Below are 18,239 nucleotides of genomic sequence, written 5' to 3'. Positions count from 1 at the left end.
ATGAGTGTAGTCCTCTGTGACCTTTTCAGATCACATTATGATAGTGAACATGGTGAGAAGGTCAGCAAGTGTCCTCTCGGTGCGGAGGAGGAGGCATGGCATAATGTGAGCTGCTCTGATTTAGATATTACAGGAAGATATGAGGAACATGACGATGAAGAAAGGCCCATAAACAAAGAATATGCAGCTGCAGGAGGACACCGACACTTAAATTAATGTCATCTATGTCAAGGCAGACTTTACCTTGTACTGTTTTGTTTGACTGCTAAATGATGATCTTGTTAAGCTTTTGCAGTCTTCTTATATTCAGTATCCATGCCTTATTTTATGACCATATTCTCTGGCGCATAAAACTGATAATAACTTTGTGTTTTATCTATGTTTAAAGAAAATAGTAGTTGCCTATGTTTTCTTTCATATCCTATTTAATTCTTTCAATAGATTTCTGAATGTGTGTCAAGTGTTGAGGCTGCACAAGTCAAATAATCTCACTGACATTTTGTTTTCCCTGCTTGCTTTGAAAAGGTAAAACTTTATGACTCATTAATAGGCTTACAACTTATCAAGATGGAAATCTAAGCCATGACTCACAATCTAAGCTCCAAAGCCTGACTGTCAGCTTCTTCTGCCCCTGCAAACATCTTTATGTTCGCCTGCTGCACACACTGAGAGCTCTGACTCACCTGAGCCACTTAATTCTGGTCAGGTAAGGCTGAACTCGAAATAACCCCAGTTTTGACCCTATTAATTAATTTCTCTGGGACTTTCTATTGATTGAAAAACAGTCGCTGGATAGGCTGATGGTGTATGGTTGGGTAAATAATACAGATATTGAAAGAAGAGCCTTGGGCTGGTGAAATGAATTTCAATTTGTTTAGTGGTGTTACACGTGGAAGGAAAATAGTATAGCAGCTTATAAATTTAAGGTTAAAGAAGCGTATGTGATGAGGCTTATTGTATAACCATGTTTCCATTTGATAGACATGTCTATCCCAAGGCATTCAGTTCCATCACCCATGGACCACTGAGTTTCCAATTCAGCGATAGAGATCAGCATTTTAAATCCGATGAAGATACAGTAGTGTTGAAACATTTGTGCAATTAAAAGCATCAAATCAATCAGTTTCTTTTAATTCCTCAGAATAGTGTCTGTGTATAGTGAGAAGAAATCTATTCAGACCAATGAAAATTGACATAAAGCCCAAAAGCAAGTGGGTCAGGCTCAAACCCAAGAGCCGTCACACAGAAACTGAAACTGTAGTGTGTATTAACCACGTTTTCAAAACATATAGTGGCTTAGGATAACTCTATCAGAATCAGAGATACTTTATGTGTCCCAGAGCGGAAAACTGGATTACGTCACAGTTGCTCCTCCTGGAATATAAATGTCACAGCATAGAAGCAATATAAGAAACACAATATATATTGAAATTAGAAATAGTTGCCTTCTTATATGATATACAACAACTATATGTGCATAGAAAAAAGTAAAAAATAGAAATATACAAAGATATGTCAAGGTATAAGTATGATACTACCCTATTACTACAGTCTTGTAAATATTGAATTATATTATATAAGGATTATATTCAGATTCAGCTCCTGACGTTGCGTAACCAAAGGAGTCATTTTTATAGGCCGACCTCCTCTGCGCGATGATAGGAGATATCCGAGAGGGGGGTGTCCATCCCAGAGGTGAAGTTCGGTGTGTCCAGCGGTAAGCTAGCAGTGTTTCACAATGTCGTCGCTCAGAGCTAGACACGCAAATTGCTCTGTTGTTGGTTGTATAAATCAACATTAGTGCCTATATTCTGTCCCAGCTACAGAACAACAGAAGGGACAGTGGTTGCGTTTAATTTTTAACGACAGCGTGCCAGCTGCGGTTCGTGTTAGCTTGTAAGTGTGTGCCAACCACTTCACGTCGGACTGCTTCAGTAACGAGGGTCAGTACAAAGCTGGCTTTGCCTCGACACTGACCCTCGTGAAAGGATCAGTCCCAACCCGACGGGACCCAGCAACTGCACCTGAGCCACAGGTAACTGCGCCATGTATTGATAGTATTTACAGTTGCCTATGAGTATGGTGAAGTCAGCTTTAAATTGGCTAACTAGTTAGCTCTGCTTTGGTCCGCTATGCAATGGCGCTTGTAGCGAGTTTAATGTTAATAATATTATGAGGGAGCTTGGTTGTCACAGTAAAAAGTCTGGAAACATGTGCAGACTGGAGACAGAGACAATGTGAACAGTGTCCAAGAGTTTGGAGACTGTGTTGGAGACAAACACAGCTTTCGCTAGCTGTTAGCCATTAGCCACATGGTAGTAAGTGTAACAACACATATGAACAAACTAAATAACATATTCAGACACATTAACCATTCTGAAACATCCTGCTACAGCCGCAGAGTATGTATTTCTTCAGGACCCTCTCCCTCTGGGTCCGATTCTGGGTAAACTGTTATGGTTGAACGACAGCATCTTGGCGAGCCATGGCAATACATCCCATAAACACTAACCATGCTACCGCTAGCATAAGCGGCATCCTCTCCCTGAGAGGGGCGTGTAGCAGGCAAGGCAGGCGTTGACAGACGGCGCTCATTAGCATTTAAAAGTAAGACTGCTCTCAGTAGAGCTCATTTGAGCGACCTTAGACAGCTGAAATTCAGGACCACGGATGGGTTTGGAGCAATACATTTCAAATACAGTGATGTTGGACCTCTGACAGCTGTGTGAAATTGATGAAAAACAGTATAATATGGGACCTTTAAAGTTTCCCAGCTTCCAGGTTTACTTACTTGGTTAACAGCCCAGTGAATATGTGCAGCAGTGTTTTCTCCTCAGGCTCCTCCACAAGTTCCTGCTCGGCCTATAGACTTTATTGTGATGATGTCACCAAGTTTTAAATCACTTTTCTGGGCTTGAGCAAAGTTTTAAAAATATGAAACCTTCATGGGTCAAAAATTCCTAATAGAAAGAGTCATAATGGGCCTAGTGTATAGTTTTAGGTGTAAGCTAATAATCTTTGTTATAATAGAGGTCTATGGGGAAAATGCTTCATGGGCTTTGAGGGAATTTGTTGCTGTTATACCAGGCCACTCGGCAGAGTTGGAAACAAGAATAAGTGTCCTCGCTTGATCCAGGCCTAAGATACAATCATACTTGACTAATTGCAGACAGCGGAGTAACCGTACATAGTATTGGAAAGAAACTCATTGAAATATTGCAAACAGTTCTTTTTGAACTATGGGGAGGACATATTTTTGTTATGTATTTGTTTTCAGTACATCAGTTGTCTCATTCAACAAATAATTTTGCCATAAAGAATTTTCCAACTATGACCACTATTTATTATATCGCGTATATAAAACTATGAAGATAATATGTGGCATTTATTTGGAAATAAAAATGAAATTTACAACCAGATATGATACTACTTTATTTGAAGCTCCACTCTATGGCCATTGTTACTCAGCCAAGAAAAGCAATTACAGAGCTACTGTAAAATGTAGCCATACATCACCACCGTTATTATACCATCTGCAGTGCGACGCCATCTGTTGGCCAGTAGTTAGTTAACAGAGTTTGGGCCACTTTTTTATGAGCTCAGGGGTGTGTCACATGCGCAACACCTGCACTTGCCTTTCATAACAGCATGAATCACTTTTTTTTTGTCACCGTATGCTGGGTATGCATAATAAAAGTGTTACTTGGGAATATTCACACATCATGCCTGGATGCAGAATGTTACATTTATATAGCAGTGAATTAGTGAACTTGCAAGAAAGCACATTAAGTAGCTGACATTCATATAAAAAGGATTAACTGTACCGTCATGGCTGCATCCTGGAAGACACACTCCAAGGTGTTATGGGAGCATATTCCACTGCTATTAATTTCACTTTGAGCAGTTTTGCCTCAGCATGAGACTGTTTTTTAAACTAAACTAAGCGCTCTAATTCCACCAGAGTATAGAATGATTTTGAGATAAATTGTAATTATATTGGCAAAATGTCAACCTCATAAAAATAATATTTTCCTAATGATAACACAGAGGAATCCTTTGTGATGGCGTGTCCTGGTTGAAAATGTGATAATGTGATATTTGCACATTGACTATTCTCGTATTGTGTAGGTGTTATCGTGACATTTAATGTCTCCAGTAACAATCAAAGTACAGGCAGTGATAACAGAAGAGCACTTGAGGCTTTTTTTTTTTTTTGCCACACAATGCTTACCTACCGTTTAATTTTGTAATTAACATACATGAATCTTAAGCTCATCTTAATTGAATTGCGTTGATTTTAATTAAGGGCTATTTTAAAACTGTAATGGGACACACCACTATCACTCTTTGTCTGATAAATGCAGGGGGCAGGGCAAATGAACATGCCTCTCCTTTAATGAAAATCAAGAGATTGTGCATTAATAATGTCTGAAGTAGAGACTCTAAGAAAAAACCTTCAACAGACACGCTGTGTTGCTGTAAAGTATGTCACTGCAGGTGATGTTTGACATGCAATGAGCAAAAGAAATAAGATAAAAAAACAATAAACACGTAACTTTGTCCTCCCAGGATTTGGACTGATTCCTTTCTCTCATCTCCTTGCACCTGTTCTATCATGATTGATAGAAAAGTAGACAGAGGACACAGCATATTTCTAGAAATGGTAATAACAGGAGAGGTGCTTTTGTCACACAGATTTAAATCAAAGTAACGGACCATTAGTGCTCTGTGGAAATCTCTGCTCCAGGAGGTGAGGAGAATATCAAAGGTGAACAGTTTCACTTGAAAGAATAGTCCAAATACATATGACATTACAATTTAATGAGCCACATGTCTCTGGATGTAATCATAGTGATACCCATGCTGTGCACAGGCTGTATGAGATGCATTGCAATGCACTGGTACTGTGCTGCTTCACCGCAGAGGCTTTGGCAATGTGCAGGCATAGAACACACTGTGTAATATCATCTCAATGTCATCCCAGAGATTATCGTGAAATAGCTTTGAAATTACTGATGAAACTGAAAGCGTGAACTAATAATAGCATGAGAAAATAATGCTTCATCAACTCAGCAGATGGAAATGAATGATCAAGGGAACAGGCTGTGAGTGCTGGTTTAAATGGGAGAAAAAAGATCCCATAGATATCATCAGCGTGTGTAGTTCAGTGTATCATTTTGTGATGAACTGTTGATGAAGTGGAGTTTACTATTTTTAGTGAGCCCACTTTCCCTAAGCGTTCCTCGTCAGCTTTAACTTCAGCTAATCATTTCATATGGTTCTTGCAGAATTTCAAATAACCTCTGGAGTGACCTTGTTACATTCAATCAAAGGTGTTTGCATGGGCTTGGAGTAAAAATAGAGCAATACAGTGTATAATTCCAGCAACATCTCTACTCAAATCACATGATATATTGTGTTCTAAACTGCTGATGCTACTGGAAAGTCCTTCTAACATTTAATCAAAAAATTGCTTTTTGTCAGACAAGAATTCCAGGCCAACATGTTAATTTTGACTAGAAGGAATCCTAATTAAAGATATGTTCAATTAGTTTCTCACCAAATGTTAATTCTTGATATCAACAGTTTCTTACTCGTGGAAATATTCATTGTAGATATCTGTAACTAAGTACAAATTTTACTTTTCCCTTCTGTTCAAAGATATCTATAATTTCAGTTTGACTTGCCATAACTCCAATTCGATATATCCAGAATGCAATTTGGATTTACAATTCTAATTAATGATATCTACAAGTCTCAGTAATTGAAATGTCCTATTGTTACTACAATAACACAGATAACATGAATGCCATTGCACACAAAATTCTGACAAGTCAAAATTAAATTACTGATATGTCCGCTTGCAGTCGTAACAAGTGGGGCGTCCTAGTAGCACAATTGGTAGAGTGTGTGCTCCGTGTAGAGGCTGTGACCTTGCTGTAGTGTTCCAGTGTTTGATTCTGACCTGTGGCCCTTTTGTGGATTTCAGCATTGAATGTTAGATATGAAAAAAATAATTTTCATTAGCTAAAATGTCTACTGATGAGCTGTACACACATATCTCAAAGGAATATGTTAATTTGTTGAAAGTTCATCGACATGGCTTAATTAAAAACAGACCAATGGCTTTTCATTATGATGCCCACGTATCTGAAATGGTTTGTTGATATGTTCAGTATGTTTTGATGTGTATTGGAAATCCAACTGTATTATCTGAAATGGGAAATTCCATTTCCACCAGTCGCAGTCCTTTTTTCAGCTTGTGAAAAATCAATAAGATACCTGAAATCATTATTCTTACTGGTGAGAAAGGAATTACTACGCAGCGAGTCAGCCCTACTGATAAAATGTGAAAAGTACTGTCTTAACTAGGATGGATTCTTCCATCACCCAGCTTCAGTGCACAATAGTTAAAATACAGACTAGTCCATGCTCCTAGATTCTCCTTGATGCATTCATGTATTAGCAAATTTAACACTCTTTTATTTTTAAATAGCTGAACTACAAATATCCCACATCACACTTTCAACCCATAAGAAGTGTGAAGATACGCTTGCCAATAGCTCTGTTTTTTTTTTTTTTTTTACAGTGTTTAAGTGTTTTCTTTTGGGTTTTTCCATTTTGCAGGTTGGCCGTCCTCTGGTCAGCAGTGCCCTTGTATTCTGAACTGCAGAGAGACAGTGGGAGGACTCATGGTCTGCTGGTCTTCACCATGCCCTGCTGGTTCCTGCTGCAGGGAATGAGAGATGCTTTGGCACCATGATGATGATGTCTTCGCCATGGTTACTGACTGTTTGGAAAACAAATCTGTTTATTCCCACTAGACCAACACTAAGCCGTCAATACTTGCTAAAGAAAAAATGCTTGTTTCTGTAACCAACGGGAAATCAGCCTTTAGGCAAATAATCAAGCAGTTTCAAAAGGTTGGGCTGCCTGATGTAAAACATCTTTTTATCTATTCTATTGAATTAATTTTGTTGCAGTGGATTACTCTAAAGTAGGTTGCATTTAATTTGTTCTTTAAGGATGTTGAATAGCTGTTGAATATTACATGGTGAGCAAATGCTGGTAGATTGACTTTGACTTCAACAGCTGGAGGAGCTTACAGTTTGAGCATCGATCGGAGCAGAAAATGGATTCACACTTGTAGATAATGTAATGAAGCAGATGTGATGCTAAAGCTCCCAGAAGATAAAGTAAAGCACCCAATGACATGATTGATCAGTTGTAGATGAGGGTAGGGCTGGGCAGTATAATAGTATTGTATCGTTATCGAGATATAAGACTGGGTATGGTCGGATTTGGATTTTTGATATTGTTGAATCCTGATATGTCAAGTGTTGTTTTACCTGGTTTTAAAAGTTGCATTACAGTAAAAGTGATGCATTTTTTCTGAACATATCAGACTGCTCTACCTGTTCTAATATTTGACTTGGTTGGTTATTATATCCACATTACTGATCTTTTTTTAGAAATCTAAAATATCAATGTGTTAATATTATGTTAAAGTAATTATCCCTACAATATTATCGCAATATAGATATTTGGATTTGAAAGTTGCCTAGTCCAAGCATTTATGGAGTGCCTCAGTAGAGATTCCAAAATATCGAGATATATATAATGCATTAAGATATAGCCTAAATAAAATATTTACAAAAGGACTTGTTGTTTCTTGTCAGAAAGAGACAATTTGCCACAGCACACTGTTGCAAAGGAATTTTTAAACACGTGTATGTGTCCTATTTAGATTACACAAATGTAAATTAGTTTGTATTTCATTATAATCCCACACAAATCATGTTCATGCGTCCATATTAGAAACATTGTGGGGAGCACCGATCTTTAAGAAATGTATTGTGTTATTTAATTGTTAACTTGTATGTATTTAATTTTTGTCCTATTCTAATGAGTTAGCTTTTTTAATAAATAATCGATTTTTCCTCTTCCATAAGATTCTAGAACAAAACTTTCATTCAACATATTCAACTGATACGGTTGTGACTTCCAAAAGGATAACAGCAAGCAAAACTTGGCTGAACAACACAACAGTCAGAATGATGTTTGCACAGACTGGGTGAGAGAGAGGGGGCATGTGTGTGTCCATCTGTCATAACTTGTTCATAGCAGCTCTTTTGCTTATTGATTTTCTCAATATATCCCCTCAGTTTCATGTTCTGTCTCTTTTCTACTCCCTTTCTACTGATCGAACTCATGTCCCTGCTGCCTTCGTCTCGGCTGCTCTTTTAAGGCCCTCCGGCTCCGGGGCAGACGATCCTCTGGTTGTTTTGTTTTTTCATGGTGGCATAATGATGTCAGATCTGTAACATTATAAATACTGTATGTACATATGCCAGTGTTTACTGCAAATCTCAAACTCAGTTATAAAAGTTTCATGATCACATTATTGAAGGATAACTTACACATTAGAGTGTGTTTACAGGGCTATGAGAGTACTACTACATGTAAAAAAACAAATTAATAGAACCTTTTTGCAGCTCCAGGATGCTACAGTGACTAAATTGGGCATCAGTCTGCAAAATAACATAAAAAAGGTGCTATCTATGGTTTTGCTGTTTCAATTTTGATCATTTGTTCATAAAATGTACAGAGTCAGTCAAACAGCATTCTTTTTCCTTTTCAAAACCTATTGCCTACGTTACCAGCATTGCAGCTTAGCCACTCAGTGGCATCACTGTATAGGCAATCTATCAAATTTCATGAGCTTCTGCTAGAGCAAAAAAACTCTACACTACTCTTTTCACATATGCAGTACTATTCCCCAAGACCTGTGAACATACTTTGATGTGTAAAATTGGTGAACTTATCCTTTAAGTTTGATTTTGTTTATCGATACCTTGGCTGCCTCGTGTTATTCACAGACTTTGCTTGCTGCAGTAATCATACATCTGGAGCAGACACTTGCCTAACAAACTGATTTATAATATTCTCTTAGATCTCCGACTGCAAGTAAATGATTCGCTCTCATGTTGTCTTGATTCTCCCTGAATGATGTGATGTGTCTAATTACAACTCAATTATCTGAATTATCAATGTAGAAAATGTGACAATCTCATGTAAGTTTTAAACACCCTTCTCGGAGCTTGGCTTTTCTGTCACGATCACAGGCTTTGTAATTAAACGGGTTTTGTCTGCTCATGGATCATTGCTTTCAGCTGATTAAGGACTGATAGGGAGGACTATATAAATCAAAGACAACCAACCCAACTAATTAGCTACCCTAACTATTACATCCACTAACAACCGCTGGAGGTGGTTTCTCTTACATAATCAACTTCATCATTAGATTGTGTCACTGCAGCTTATAATGGTTCCCATCTGATTGCAAATCTGCAAAGCATAGTGGGAGAAAAGGCATAATGTGTCAATAAATCTTCTCTAATGCCATATTTGAATGGGACGGAGATACAGGGAGTTTATCAGCGCTGCTATAGGTGAGAACAAACTTACAGCTATTTTTTTTTGGCGCCTGTTCCCAAGGGCAAACAGGGGGCTGGTTCATTTCAATTACTGAGTCTGGTGAAACACTTGGCTGGCTCGATTCTAATTTGTCTTTATATCAATTAATAAACCTTGACAGCAACATTACATCAAGGTACAAACTATAAGTATGAAGGACATGCTGCATTTAATGGTTAAATTACAGAATTCTCCATTGACATTGTGTGAATACAAAACAAGTCCATCCCCCCTGCGAGCAACACTCCGGACACAAAGCCAGAGAGATAATCCACTAACAGCAAAAAATCTGTGGCAATTGTCTGCGCCGAGTAAAGATTGTGCCCTCAAAGGGTTCACCTTCAGAGTGGGGCTATTATGTTTCTCCTGATATGGGCCTGATGCTAATCACTGTGGATTGTATTTTATGCCTTAAGGCTGGAAAATGTGCTGATGAGAGCCCCACAATAAATGAACCTTATCACCTAATGGCATCTTGGCCCACCCTGTGACTTACTGAAAAAGCCCTTGCTAAATGTCACGGGCAGGCAGAGTGCACATGTGAGATAATTAGAGAGAAATGAATGATCCACAGATGGATTGGTCAGTCATCATTATCGCTGATAGAAAACCCAGGGGTCTCGTGGAAACACAATCACAAATTTCAAAATACCACTCTCATTTTTAAGCGCTGGAAGTATCTGAGTTGATTCTCAAATGTGACGATTAGTAACGTAAAACTTTGGGCACTGACCTCATCAGAGGGGAAATGTGAAAAGTCCAACCTTGTTAACATTAATTTATCCTGCATATGCATTTTACCTGTGGCTCTGAAACTATAAAACCTACACTCAAAAAACTGTTAAAGTATTTTAACACAATTTTCCATCTAATTGTGTTGCATACGTTCCTTGTATGGGCTCAAGTTTTTTCTATCATGTTGAGTCAATGTGTATAAATCAAATAGCTAAATGTGTGATTTGTTACAGGAGACGGAAAGACCAGTTCAAAATGTATTACTTTTCAGTATAATACTTATTTTTTAATGTATGTATAATAAGCAATAAAAGCACATTGTTTTATGCAAAAGGTCCCCTCAGCAACACAGGAGGTTTGTGGATGAGTCAGTTTATTTTAATCAGTTTTAGGCAAATAGTTTTTGGTGCTTACATCTTGTAACAGTAGCACTGATCACATTTCTACATTTGCAAAAAAGTCTTCACACTGCAGCACTGAAGCCCCGCTGTGTGAGGTAATGGCAGTAAAAATGCATCTTTCATTACTTTTGATGTCAATCTTTTAAACAATAAAACGTTGCTGTACTGATTTTTTTTTCACAACACTGAGCAGACAAAGTAATCACTAATTATACACACACTTAAGAGCTGCCAGGTGACTAATTAAGAACACACAATTCCTGGAAGTGTTTAATTTCACAATAGATATCTTTTCATCCTTGTTACTAAGTAATTTATGAGGCTTGTAGAGCAGAACTCAATCTAGGAAATTCTTCAAGTGTAAAGGCGGAAGTTGGTGATATGTAAATGCCTTTGACAAAGAGATTGAGGACACTATACTTTTAATTCAATCAAGGATAATTTACTTTATTATCTTTATATGAGTGATGAGGAATTGTGAAAATGTATCATTAAAATTAAACAACAGTAAGCAAGGTATATAACAGAGTGCTATCCGTACATCCATCCAGAGAATCATGATGGAAGAGCTCTGACGGCCGATGGCTGTGCATATATTTGATTTGAAATATAGGCTAAGTTTATAATAATACGTCAGAGTTTTATGGTCCTGCCCTGCAGTCTACACAATAGCCTGCATTAGAATTATTTTCCAAAAGCAAAAGTGTCAGCCACTTTAGCTTCAACTATTCTACTACTATATATCAAACTTTCTGGTCAGAATCACAGATTATCAAAGTGATAAGAGGGTAATTATCACAGTGTTGCAAAGAGGTTTTAACAGTAATTGTCCACTAATTAACCCTGCAGGGTGAACACAAATCTTCACATATAAATTAAATATTTTCTGGCACTATATGAGGGCTGTAATAGAGTTACTCTTTACTCTGTGATATTGAGATAATCGCGCCAATCAAATACTTGAATATGTTTGTGTGTGTGTGTGTTTTTAGGATGGAAACGCCCTGTAGAGCAGGGCTAAGTAGGCAATCACTCATTGTGAGTAACGGCAGAGGTGAAATGTAAGTAAACTGTGTGAATGTGCATGGCCACCCAAGTGCCAGATGCTGGAAGCCAGTGCCAACATGGCATGTGAGTGACTCATTAAATCAGAAGAGCGGAATCCATTGGCCTTTCTCTGATGCCTCTGTCGCTCATTCAAACCAGCAGCACTTCTGCCCGAGACTTTCTTCGATCAGGGAAAGCAGCCAGCTGGGACAGTTCCCGATTCATTATTTGCCGGAAAAAATAAATAATTAAGGATTTAAAAAAAAAATAGCATTGAGAATAGGACCATGGGGAGGCAGCTATGGTATTAGAGAAAGGAAAACAGTTTCCTGTAAGCAGCAGATTATGAAAACATTAAGCAACAATTACCGTAATGAGAGTTATTGAAGCGGCAAGGTAGGAGACAAGCTGTGTGCATCTGGTTGCTGCATCTGGTTGCAGTGGCAGAGCATCCAAAGGGGCAGGCGGGGAGGCATCCATTTGTTACGGCCATTCCTTCCCTGTGGATGGAGAAATGACATGTCAGTAATTGTCATGTACTCAAAATGATCTCACAGGCTGCATTATGATGCATGCACTGCGATGGATACTAAGTGCTCTGTCAGAAATGTTGTTTAGGGTAAATTGAGGGAATGGCTTTCAGTGGGCAATTCGTGTCCTTCCCGCTGTGTTAAGAGATGAGCACAAGATAGATACTGTCAATTCCTGATCGGACTCAAACGTTCATCCTTTAGTTTGGCAGGAGCAGCTAAAGGCAGCAGCCAAACATTACTCGGCATCAAACCAATGCAGAAATGTACATTCAACTAATCTCAACTAATTTAGTTTACCTATATTTGAAGCACAATGTCTGCTGCTTCAGTACCATCTGATTGGGATTATATTATTTGATATACAACAGAGTGGGATTTTGTACAGTTTATGCTCATAGCCATGGCCCTTGATTTCATTAACTCATTTACCACAGCCCAATTGCCAGAATGAACGCTGTCATTGCACATTGTACATGTACAATGTTCAGCAAACCACAGATATGTCAAATTGTTATGTTTCTTTATGTACTGCGTCACGTTCCTTTTAGTTCACTATTTCAGTTTTATGTTGTCACACCCCTATCCGCGAAAAAGTTTTTTCCCTCTTGAGTTGAATGATTGAGCTTCACTGTGTAGAATGATGCGTGCGCAGAGGTTGACACATTCGTTGCTGAAAATGGTAGATTCTGGATTTTTTTAATAAGGCAGAAGGAATATGTACCATTTTAAGGATTTAAATATTGGAGTTATATATCCTTTTTCTGCAAAAAACATGTCAAACTCACATCAGAGATTTTTTTTTTCATCTTGCTTACTGTGTGGAGAGGTTCTTAAATGTCATCCTCACTAAAGACACACCATCCACACCATACAATACAATGTGATGATCACAATAAACTGACATTTTGTCTTGTATTCATTTTGTGTTGCATGCATACCCACTTCCAGGTTTGTCACCAGCGATTTAGCATACAATATTGAATCCTGCCCTCACTGCACCCAGCGGCCCATTTAATCAGGGAGTGGGATTAAGGCTGAGCAGCCCAGCCCAGACGAGACGTACAGTAACGTGACTCTCTACTAGGGACTCAAGATGGATGGGCTGGGCTATAGTCTGGATGGAACGCCTCCATTGGGCTGTTTGGCCTGGTGGAGCCCATCAATCAGGGCGGCACCAGAGGTCTGGGCTGAGGCTGTGTAATGATGCGAACAGCATGTGGCCAAGCCATCCCTGGCTGCTCAGGTGTAAGGGTCTGCCCTGTCCACCAGTCCTCTCAGCTCCGTCACCACTATCATCCATCAAATACCGACCGGATTCGTGGCATGCAACAGATTTCAGAAGGTTTTATTTGATAAGGTTTTGATTGGTAATTCAAACTGTAAGTGGAGTTCAGAATTAAATATGCTGTAATAGTAATAGGAACTTTATTATATATATATTTTTTTAACCTTGAGTGTAGACCTGTGGTAGAAGTGAAAAATTCCAAAATTAATCCATCAAATTTGGTTCTTATTCTTGGAAAATAATTCATGGGCACACTGTATTTGTATTTCTAATCTTTAAACTGAAAGGCAGAGGTGAAGCCCAGACAGATCACTTTCCCTAATAGCTGTCGACCAGGAAGTTGCCATTAGCCATTTTTTATGTGCCTCATACTTAGGGCAGCGCGGACGCTTCCATCTTTCTATAAAGTTCATTAAAGGACATATTTTATTACACATTATGTGCTTTATACCCCTCACACAAACATATTATGCTCCTGGATGAAGGTGGCCTTATGAGTCCCATAAAGCAGGCCTCATGAATATGATTGTAAAAGCTGCTGCTCAGTATGGACTCAGTGTGAAGGGAAGGTCATTTGGTAGAAAGCATGCACTGCAAAAATGTATGCTTATAAAGATGCCTTTGGTGGAGTTTCCAAGCTGCTGAAATACCTCTGCTGCAGCCTAATGGACTTCTTTCCCCCACTGGAAACAATATCTGGGTTGGATTTCAGTATGTTATGGGACTGAATTAAGGTAAACCAATTCTTTGGTCAAGGATTTGTTTCATGCTGTCGTGAGGTGGGCAACACTCTGCCCCCAATGGACCTGAAATTCCATTATGAGCACGGTGCGCAATTATTTTTTGGTTTCGTTGGCATCATAAATTGAGTGTGCATGTGACCCCATACGAGAGTAAATGAGCATCGATAAGTGGCATATGAATCCTGCTCTTGTCTCCTGCTTGTTCATTTGACTGCATGCAAGACCTTTTGGTATTTGTGTTTCCACGAATGTAATAATGAAGGATGTTGAATCAACTAAGCATTTTCCATTTGTCTTATGTAATCAATGTCGAATGATTTTTTAAAAAGGCAGCGTGTGTGAAAGGCTGATAATTGCTTTTTGTTCTTCACTGATGATTACTAGGTTATGGAGGCATAGCAATTTCTGATTAAAACCTCAAATTGGATTTGAAAACTGGAATTCGAGGTGTGAGGAGGGGCTTCACACAATGCATTTTATATGGATTTTAAATTCTGTTCTTTCTACTAAATTTCAGGAAATCATTAAGAAGTATGCTTTTAAAGGGGTTATTAATTTGATATTGATTGTTTCATTTACATGAAGAGGGATTTCACACTCTTCTAAAATTGAATGAGTAATATCCCCTCAAATCCTTGTAAGCCTTTAAACCCCAGAGAAAGAATGTTTCCTGATAGAGTTGCAGCACCTCCGTTGCCTGTTTTTTTTCCCATGTCACATTTTGTTAATCTCACCCATATTTGGGCATCTAATCAGTGAGACCTTACTGGGTGAACTTCATAATTAAAGAATGCATTATTATTCCAACTTTAATTACATAACTACATAACTTTGTTTTAATTAAAAATACCCGTCCCCAATGGGAGCAAGGTTCGACTTGCTTTTGCATGCAAGAGGGTAAAAGCAATTTCTTCCCATGCACAAGCTTGATTATTCTAAAGTTCACCAACACAGATTTCAGGAAGTATTCATGACCTTGAAAAAAAGTGAACGACAACGATGGCCATGTCTCTTTCCACCTATCACAGCATGCAAATTGCAAAAACTGTATGCTCCATTACTGCTTGTATCTCCTCATAGCATTTCACATTTTCGATACCATGTCGAGGTATAAAAAGAGCTCATGGCCACTGTAATCTGGGGGTTAATAGCAGCCTTTTATAAAGGGTGCTGGGGGTGAACGTCCTTTTTGCAAGAAGAGGGTCAATGTCCAGAGCTTATTAAGATGTGTTGCCAAGACATAATGGGGTTCCAGCACATTACATACACCTCTCTATGTCATTAGGTTTTGTCAGGCATAAAAACACTCATTTTACTAATATGGACAAACCATTCTTCATTGGCATGGTAATGATCAGGGAACTGAGTGCAGTCCAATCAAGTCATCACTATGTCATGGATGACCAGTCTCATTTGCCATACCACCATAGATGGCACTGTTGCACTGCTGACAGGCTGAGTGACAGCCCGCTGATGTGCCAGTCAGGGAGCACAGATTGTGGTGTCACTCCAGATTTGTGCATTTGCTGAAAAGCTGTGATGCCAGATTAGCGGTTAAACAATCAATACTGAAAAGCTATCAGGCAAATAAAACTCTCAGCTCATTTATCTGTTCTCTTTTAAAGGGACAAAATACGTCTCATTTTGTCGCAGTATGATAAAGCAAAAGAATATGTGAAGTTATAAAATGATGTCATTACAACCACACCTGGAGGTTTTCATGATGTGTTTGGCCAGCGTGGAAACAGAAAAAAAAAAAAAAAAAAAGTAAATTACAAATAAGAGGGACTGAGGCACTTTGTCTTCATTTCCAGGAAAGCTTCAGGTGCTTATTTGCCGTGAATTATACAGAGAAATATGAGGTGTCATTCACCTTGACAAGTCTATTTTCTGCCCTGCCATTCCAACTGTGCAAGTTAAACATAGTCATATGGAATCCTTTATCATTCATGCAACATGTGTTGATTGTCAATTCAATACCTTATTCTGAGATTTCAAATCAGATGTATCGATAATTACAAGAAATTATCATTCAAAAAGGCTAAATCAGTAGATGTAATTAAAAAGAATATGAGTCAATATTATCTCCAGATACAGCATATCAGTAATATCTCATATTAAGATCCACATTTATTCCACGGTATTTTATTAAACCCTGTAAAATGAAGCTTGCAGGCACTTACTGTAGAATATATTGAGACAATAATTTCCGTTAAATGAACACCATCAGTTTTGACCCTGGTTTGTACAATTACAGATTATCCGAAATGGATTTTGAGCCTTCATAGATAAATACACTGTGTCCTTCTGTGGGTGTTAGGCTGCATTACTGTGCGGTGGAGATGAGAATTAGAGAGTTTCAAAAGGATATAAGGCACTTCACGACCACTAGCTATTGAGGCAAACAGCCTACACATGGCAGGCCACGCAGACCTTCACCAGGGCTGTGGGTCTGTCTGGTGGCTCTCCAATTTAACAAAGTGATGTTTTAATGAGCCTGGCTCCAAGGGACAGAAATGCTATTCTCATTTGAGTTCCTCGCTGACAAAATACAATCCCGAACACCCGCTAGTGAATAAATGCATGGTAATGGCATAACAACATACTATAGCAAGCTGACAGAGAAAATCATCTTGTTGTCCTCATCATCAGTTTGTTACATCTAAATGATGCAGTAATTGTAATATTGAACCTACTCATTAAATACAACGAGGGAAAGACTGGCATTTCAGTTTGGAAACAAAATAAGAATTGTAAATTGAATATTGATGTAATGACATTCTGAATCACAATGAATGCAAAGCTATGAAAACATGGAGCTACCATCCCTTGCAGTTTGGCTGATAAGGATTACCTCTTTACCACAGCCATAACAAGCATATCAAGCAGGCGACTTGGCTCCTTTTCAGAGTATCTCTCCACTCTGATGTACACGATCACACAGAAGTGGGATGTGTTCGGAGATCAAGTATGCCCATACTCATACACTGTGAGACTGGCCTCATTAAGGCCAGAAAGTTCTAGTTAGGAGACTTTATCCATGTCACAAAGAGTATATGAAATCTTCCCCCGAATCACATTTGCTGGGTTAAAGCATCACACTGTAAACATCAAAGTTACTTTTGGGAGATGTTCTCTGCTATGATTAAGACACTGACCCAAGGTTCTTTTCGGAAAGTACAAGATTAAATCATTCACTGTGGAGGGACAAATTATTTTCACCAAAAGTAGCCAATTAATTTTCAAATTTCGATTTGATCCTTGATATCTTTGGGTTTTCTAAAGGTGTGCTCATCACTTTTCTTCAGTGAAGGAATGGAAATGGGGAATAACTAACTATCCAAGGTGCCCTGTAAAAAGACGGAAAGAGAAAATGTTTTGTACCCACCATAGAAATTTGGCAAAATGGGTTCCTGATTGCCACGCATATTGGCACATTTTGCAATGACAACTATGAACCCCCTCGAACCGGATCATTTACAATGTGATGCTGAAGTTGTTTAGTTTTTAATTAAGTTAATATCTCTGTTTTTGATTTTATTTAATGTCATTTAGATATGTTTTTCCTCTACATAATGACGCTGAACGCTGGTTGGAAGGACCCCCTGGGAATTTTTGCCTTGGGTCCCAAAGGTCTTTTGAATCTTTTGTAATGCAACTTGTAATCCCACAGCCTATTTTTACCAGCCAGGTTAACAAAATGTCCATTAGAAAACAACATAAAGTGTATGGCAATGACAGTGGAGATTGGAACACTAATAGTCTATTCCTGAAATATCATTAAAAAAACATCACTGAACTGAATCACCTCCAAGTGCCAATGAGCTGAATACTTTCAACCAGACTGCACATTGTTTATATTGTCTAAATGCTTTTAAGGTCTAATAATATGCAAATGTCTGGCTCTTTAGTCTGTATTTCTTCAGGGTATTTTTTTAAGAGCTTGCCAAGCAACAGAAAACTGAGTAGGCTGCACATCTAACAACTCATCAAAGCTTATAGTTAAACCTGATGATGA

This window comes from Sparus aurata, chromosome 2, assembly GCF_900880675.1.
Source record: "Sparus aurata chromosome 2, fSpaAur1.1, whole genome shotgun sequence".
NCBI classification, from domain to species: Eukaryota; Metazoa; Chordata; class Actinopteri; order Spariformes; family Sparidae; genus Sparus; species Sparus aurata.
The sequence above is the reverse complement of the archived record's forward strand: the minus strand, read 5'-3'. Positions refer to the sequence as shown.